Consider the following 8271-nt stretch of genomic DNA (forward strand, 5'->3'; position numbering starts at 1 on the left):
TTCAGTTTTCTTAAAAGTGCTTTATAATAAGCCCCCATGATCATGGTGAATCCTTCAAGAAAATCAATCGAGATTTTTTGTTGTTGTTTCGTAAGTGCCTTCAACTCTGATTCAACTTAGTGACTCTGTATAGGATTCCCAAGGAGCAGCTGGTAGATTCAACTTCTAGCCTCATTGTTAGAAGTCCAGTGCTTAATCTATAGCGCCACAGTGGTGGCTATGTGCCATGGAGTCGGAACCGACTCATAGTGACCCTGCACAGGGTTTCTGAGGCTGTAAGAAAGCCTCATCTTTTACAGGAGCAGAAAGCCTTTACGGGAGCAGAAAGCCTCATCTTTCCCCGCGGAACAGCTGGTAGTTTCAAACAGCTGATCTTAAGGTTCGCAGCCTTGATTCGTAACCACTATGCTGCCAGCTACACAGTAGGAATCCCGATATCAAGATTACCCCTTTGGAATTATAAACACATTTGCCATATCCTTTTGAGCTGATCGCTTAGCTTTGAATTCATCTTTGTGGTCTTCCCAATCTTCCTTAAAATGCTTGATTCATCTAAAATTGGTTCTTTTATGCATGACAGCAATCCTGTAAGCTTGTGACAAAGCTTCAATGATTAGGAGAGCTGTCCACTTGACTTTGGTTAAAAATTTGAAGCTAGCTTTGACCTCAATATCATTATTTTTCATGGAACAAAAACTATACTTTGCTTTAAAGATGCTCTAACAACACTAAGATAATTTTACTACTAAAAGATATTGCATAAAATCATTCATCAATCATTGTTGTTATTGTTAAGTGCTGTCAAGTTGGTTTCATCCAACTCATAGTGATCCTGTAGGATTTCCAAGGAGCACCTGATGAGTTTGAACCACTGAGCTTGCAGTTCAAACCAACCTTGAGGTCCAGTGCTTATCCTCCGCCAGGACTCCTCATCAATCATAGAGATGTGTTTAAATATGTTTTGTTTCATATAAACTATATATATATATGGAACTCTAATTGTTGTTGTTAAGTGCCATTGAGTAGGTTCAGAACTCTAGTAGCAAAACATTTTTTACTTACCATGTATATTTTAATAACAATAATAAAATCTATATATTAATATAAAATTTCTAAGCATAAGGATAGCATATTTTCTCAATCTATAAGTGAACAAATGATACCATTTGAATTTTTCATGAGTGAAAACCACTTTATTTAAAATGCAGGCTTTTTGCAGCAATTATGAAAAACAAGGTACAGATGGAAAACACTGTCTCCATATCCACAAACCAGTGTGTGGCTCTGATGGACAGACTTACGAAAATCCTTGTGAATTCTGCAAAACAGCTAGGTAAGTACACGGAAGCAGTTACTACCATAGCAACATTAGTTTGGACCAGTGGGATATGAGGCAGGGAAAATATTTATTAAGGCTTTACTACACTGCTTTATTGTTGTTGCTGTGAAGTGCCGTCGAGTCGGTTCCAACTCATAGCGACCCTGTGTAGGGTTTCCAATAATTCTTTATTTTAAATAAGCCAATGTAACTCTTCTCAAATTGCATCTATAAAGTGCAAATACCTTTCCCAGTTCACCTAACCAGGCTTAAATTTAGCTTCCTGTGATACCATGAACCAACAACTCAACCATTTCACTGTACATGTTATTAGGGGTATTCATCAACACACTAGCGATCCAAATCTGAAGATGGGTATTAATATAAATGGGGTTGGGTGGGTGTTGCTTGATGTTGTTAAGTGCCAATGAGTTGCTTCTGATTCATAGTGACCTTGTGTTGGGTTTCTGAAGAACAGCTTATGAATTTCAATCATTGACCTTGTGTTTAGCAATCCATTGCTTATCCTACAGAACCGACTCAACTTGCACTTAACAACAACAATGCATGTCTGAGACTGATACAAAAACAACTCTAAAACATTTATTTTATTCTTATTCAAGACTTCTTGTTGTTGCTAAATGCTATCAAGTCGGTTCCTTATAGTGACCTTGTATTGGGTTCCCAAGGTACAGCTGGTGGATTTGAACAGCCAACCTTGAAAGTCAAGATGACCTTGCAGTCCAGCTCATTATCCCAAAATGCCACACCAAGACTCCATAATTCAAAATTAGAGGCATGCTATTTGTTTTTAGAACTCATGAGTGTGAGAAGCACCAAAAATTAAAACAAGAATTCTCTGCAATAATGATCTTGTTCATCCTTTTAGAAATAAAGAATGAGAAGCCATAAAAGTGGAATAAATTTTCTTTATTAACACAGAAAATAATAGCAGTCCTGAGAGTAGTAATAACTATCTTTTTTGAGTATGTACTATAAATTAGGCAAGATAAAAAAGATATTGAATGCATTGCTTCATTAAATATAAAACATATTTTCTAATCATTAATAAAAAGTCCTAATATAGCACTGGAGCTAAGCAGAAAGTCGGTGGTTCAAACTTACCATACGCTCCTCAGAAACCATATACAGGGTTGCTATGAGTTGAAACCAACTCAACAGCACTTAACAACAATGTTGTTGTTGTTAGGTGCCATCAAGTCAGTACCATCCCAAAGCAATCTTATGCACTGCAGAACGAAACACTGCCCAATCCTGGACCAACCTCATTATTGTTGCCACTCTTGAGTCCATTGATGCTGCACTTGGCCAATCCATCTCGTTGGGGGTCTTCCTCTTTTCCTCTGACCCTCCACCTTACCAAATATTAATAAATTTTCATTTTAAACAGTAGAAGTTGAATCTAGGGCTGTTAAGAAAATTGTTCTAAGTCATACAGAATTATATGACTGAGCCAAGAGACCAGCCAATGTCTATTTTATTACAGCTTCCCCTCTGTTAATCAACATTTTGCTATACTTTTTCTCCTACACAGCAGTAGTTGTGTGTCTTTAAAAAAAAGAAAAAAGACAAGAAACAAAAATAAAGACAAAAAAACAAAACAACCCTACAGCCTGGCATATTATGCTGAGATTATTCTAAAAGATCCCTGCAAGATGGCTGTGTTTGTGTGACAAGGCATCCATCTTCCTCCACTGCATTTCATCTCTGAGCACCATCTTTTCTCTTTCAGGGAACAAAATGGAAAGCTTGGTTTCAAGCATGATGGAAAATGTTGATTCCTCTGATGATTCAATACTGGAAGTGCCTTTGGTTTGCCTTTTGCATTAGAAGACTTGTTTCATGTTACCCAGTCTCCATTGCTGTGTATTTCCTACCAGTCATTGAACATAGACAAAGGATGCTCAATAAAATTATCTTCGCATAGTTTTTTCACTGATGTTTTTTTCAAGGATTGAAGTCACTTTTGTTAGATTTGTTTAGTCTATACTATATCAGTGAGGCCTGGTGTGATACTATAGAATATGCATTAGACTGCTAACAGTGCTAGCCAAAAGGTTGGCAGTTCTAACTCAGCACATAACAACAACAGCAACATACTGTAGAAAGGTCAATGAGTAAGGATATGTGGAGGCAAAGATTATATGGAAACTGACAAGTTTTATGTTTCTGGAAATTTTTTTTTTTCTCTGTGATGAACACTGAGGTTCCACATAACCTGAGCTCACAATTTTAAGACCTCTGAATATTCTAATAGAAGAGTCTGGAAAACACCCTTAAATATGTGAGGCCACAAAATATCTGTGTGCAGTTCTGTATACATCTGGCCCCAGAGCTTAGTAGCCCAGTGACCATTAAATGTTGTTAAGTACTGCCAAGTCAGTTCTGACTTATAGCAACTCAGTGTAGGGTTTCTGAGTAGCAGCTGGTGGGTTTGAACTGCCAGCCTCATGACTAGCATTCCAGTGCTGATGCTACAGCACCACACCAGGACTTCCCCCATTCAATAGTAAATCAATAAAAAAAAAAAAAAAAAATCATGTAACAAGCAAGAGACATTTGATTCTGGGATTCCACTGATTTCTTGATTTATAATTTCCCATATATAAAATAAAATATTTAGGCTGGATGTTTACTAAAGTATCTTGTACTTCTGTTATTCTACATCTTGTTGTTTTTGTGTTAGGAACTGTTGAGTTAATTATGACTCATAGTGTCCTTACACAAACAAAACAAAACACTTCCCTGCTCCCGCACCATCCTCACAATCATTTTTAAGCTTGAGCTCATTGCTGCTCTCATTGTGCCAATCCGTCATGTTGGGGTCTTCCTTTATTTCACTGACCATCCATTTTATCTCACATGATGTCCTTTCCCAGGGACAGGTCCCTCCTAACAGTATGAAATGAAATCTAGCTAAAGAACATTCTGATTGTACTTCTTCCAAGTCATATTTGTTTGTTCTTCTAGCAGCCCATGGTACTTTTAATAATCTTTCCCAGCACCATAACTCAAATACATCAATTCTTCTGCAGTCTTCCTTATTCGCTATCCAACTTTCACATACATATGAGGCTATTGAAAATATCATGGCTTGGGTCATGGGCACTTTAGTCCTCAAACTGATATCTTTGCTCTTGAACATTTTAAAGAAGTCTTATGCGGCAGATTTGCTTAATGTAATACATCGTTTGACTTCTTGACTGCTGCTGCTTCCTTGAGTGTTGATAGTAGAGCCAAGCAAACTAAAGTCTTTAACAACTTTAATCTTGTATCCATTTTTTAATGACTTAGTGAAATATATATGCCACAGTGCCTAGAATATTGTAGGCATTCACCAGTTTGTGAAGCACTGAAATAAAAAAGCAGCATAGTAAAATCATGGAAAATGTTGTTATAAAAAATTACAATATCCCCACAGTACTGAACAAAAATTATTGATATACAAGTTTCAATGTGATTTTTTAAAAAAGGTAATAGCTATGCATTCCTTTAAAGTGTATTTGGAAAAATGAAATACCTATAAAAACAATTTGTTGTGGTTGCTAAGTGCCATTGAGCCGGTTCCAACTCATAGTGAGTGACCCTATGTAGGGTTTCCACGGAGCGGCTGGTGAGCTTGAACAGCCAACCTTGCAATTCAAACCGACATTTCAGTCCAGAACATTAACCCATAGTGCCATGCTAGTTGAAAATGAACCTAAATAAAAACAATCATTTAAAAATAAAAATATAAGCGTTTAATAGAACAAGTACATGCACACATACATATGTCAAATACTGCAAAGTTCATTTTAAAGAGATTGATTTTTTTTAAATCCTCAATGAATAGAGGCTAGAATTGATTTGTATTCTTATTTATCATTTGTTGTTGTTAGGTGCCATTAGTTAGGCACCAATTCATAGCAACCCTATGCACAACAGAACAAGCACTGCCCTTTCCTGATCAATCCCACAATTGTTGCTAGGCCTGAGCCCGTCGCTGCTGCCACTGTGCCAATACATTTTGTTGGAGGGCTTCCTCTTTTCTTTGACCCTCCACTTTACAAAATATGATATCCTTCTCCAGGGACTGGCCCCTCCTGATAATATGTCTGAAATATGAGAGACAATGTTTTGCCATCCTGGCTTCCAAAGAGCACTTTGGCTGTACATCACAGCCATAATATTTTGTGAAAATTATGAAGTGTATGGACCTCCTCATTTATTCATCAGGTGCTATAGATATTCCTATACACAAAATTTAGTTGCACAGACTCATGGAAACACCGGAGTCTTGTAGACAAAAACATTGGACTGCTAACCGCAAGGTCAGTGGTTCAAACCCACCAGCTGCTTCTCAGAAACCCTGTAGAGGGTCATTATGAGTCGGAACAGACTCAGTGGCACTTAACAACAACACTCATCTTCTTATCAGATACTACAGATATTCATATACATAAAATTAAGTTACATGGACTCATGAAACCATCCAGTCAGGATGGTTAATAATCAGAAGGCTTGCTGTTATAGTTAGCTAAACATGAGACTGCTAACCACAAGGCCACTGGTTCAAATTCACCGGCTGTTTCATGAGAGAAAGATGAAGCTTTCTGCTCCAGGAATATTTTACAGTTTCAGAAAACTGTTTTTGTCAAGTGCCATAGAATTGGTTCCAAGTCATAACCATCCCTGTATAGTTTTTCTCAGGCTATAAATCTATCCAGGAGCACAAAGCCTTAATGTTCTTCTATTAAGTTATTATTGGTCTCTACTCACTGGCCTTGTGATTGACAGTTGGGTGTTTCCCTTAAGGAGACGTTACATTCAAACAACTCTGTCCAATAGGATCACTATTAGTTGGAATTGACTTGAAGATAGTGGGTTTTGGTGTGCAATAATATGGTTGATTTTGCCAGAATTCTTAGTGGTGGCATTGTTATGTTGTTAAGTACTTTCGAGTCAGCTCCAACCCATAGTGATCCTATACCCAACAGAACAAAACACTGCCCTGCACCATCCTCACAATCGTTGTGCACTTCAGTCTATTGCTGCTGTCACTGTGCCAATCCATCTCATTGGAGGTCTTCCTCTTTTTCACTTACACTCCACTTTACCAAGCATACTGTCTTTTTGCTAGGACTGATCTGTTGTTGTTAAGTGCTGTCAAGTCCATTCTGACCCATAGTGACCCTGTGTAGGGTTTCCAAGAAGCGGCTGATGAGCTTGAACCACCAACTTTGTGGTTCAAACCAACTTTGCAGTCCAGTTCATTAACTCACAGTGCCACACTATGACTCTGTTGGCATCAGAGACACAGTTTAACATAGGTGAGATAAGACTGACTGGATACGGAGGCTTAAACTTGTCTCTATATCTTTCTCCTCCTTATCCATTTAGTCATAAGTGATTCTTATAAAGGAGACTCAAAAAAAGCCCACTTGTGGCTGGATCTAAGTTTGTTTCCAGCTTTTACTTACACCTGAATCTGAGTTCTGCACTGCCAAAGGATGGTCAATTGACTCATTGCTTTTTTTTTTTTTTTTAGTTTTTTAAAAAATGTTTTATTGTGAATTATGTGATAGTTTACATGGGAGAACATTGGTTTTACATTCATTCTATCGTATATCATCTCATTGCTTTTTGTTGTTGTTTTTTCTCCAAATCTCTAGTTTTAGGAAGTGTATTCATTCCCATGTGCCCAGATACTCAGGAGTAGCTTCTTGGATTTACTTATGTTAAAATCATGTTAACTATATGAATATAGCTATTTAATGATTCTGTTTCTCTTTCCTCATTAAATATTTAGTCTGCTACCAAAGGATTGTTTTAAAAATTAAGGGTATACTGCACATAATATGCCTCAAGAAATGGCAGCTTATAGTTTTCTGAGAGTCATAATTCAATGTGAAAAATTAATCCTTGTCTTTTCAAAATATAATAGTTAGTGTGGTACTGTAGAATCAGTGCTGGACTGACAACCACAAAGTCAGCAATTCAAATCCACCAACCATTTCTCAGAAACCCTATCCAGAGTCTCTATTAGTCAGAATCCACCTGATGGCACTTAATAAGAACAACAATGCTGCTTACAAATTATCCCAAGTGTAGAGGCTTAAAGAATAACTATTATTTGCCTGTTAGTCTTTATTTTGCACAGAATTTAATGAAATTAATTTGTCTCTATTCCATATTTTGTTGCTATGGGCCACTCAATTGGAGTCCAAAATGTCTTCAGCCACATGTCTGATGCTACAGAGGGGTGACTAGATTTCTCTCTCTCCATAGTCTCTGATTCATTGAGGAATGTTTATTCTATGTGATCATTTTCTGTAGCAGTGTCACTGACTTTTTTTCCATGAAGACTAACTTTCAAGAATGAAAGTAGATATGGACATAACAAATGAGGCACACTGTTATATCCATTGTTTCTGTTGGTTAAAGAAAGTCAAAAGCCCAGGCTCAGATCCAAGGAGAAGTGACCTCTTCTGAAGAGTGGGAAGGGGGAAACTTACACCAAAGATGATGGAAGTAAATATTTTTTTGAAATCTTGACAAACAATGTAGAAATCTCTGGGTGATAAACATACTCAATCATTAACCAAAAATTTGGTGATTTTAATCCCTCCTCAGGAAAAAGGTCTTGCAATCTATGTCAGAAAGCAAAGGGCCATTAAAACACCTGGTCACCACGAGTCAGAAGCAATTGTACACAACTGGATTTTTGTTGTTTTTTACAAACAGCATATTAGAAACATGGGCCTCAATTCAATATAAAATTGTAAGATATTTTATGGACATTATATGGAGGGTGGTTTAAAGGAATGTTTGAGATTAAACTTTCAAGGATCCTATACATGAATATCTAAAAGTATTATCTCTGAGGATCAACATGGGACCAAATTGTGTAAATTATTTTCTCTGAAGTGAGAAGAAAAGGCTAAAACGTTGTT

Source organism: Chrysochloris asiatica, unplaced genomic scaffold (genome assembly GCF_000296735.1).
Source record: "Chrysochloris asiatica unplaced genomic scaffold, ChrAsi1.0 scaffold00057, whole genome shotgun sequence".
Classification (NCBI taxonomy): Eukaryota; Metazoa; Chordata; class Mammalia; order Afrosoricida; family Chrysochloridae; genus Chrysochloris; species Chrysochloris asiatica.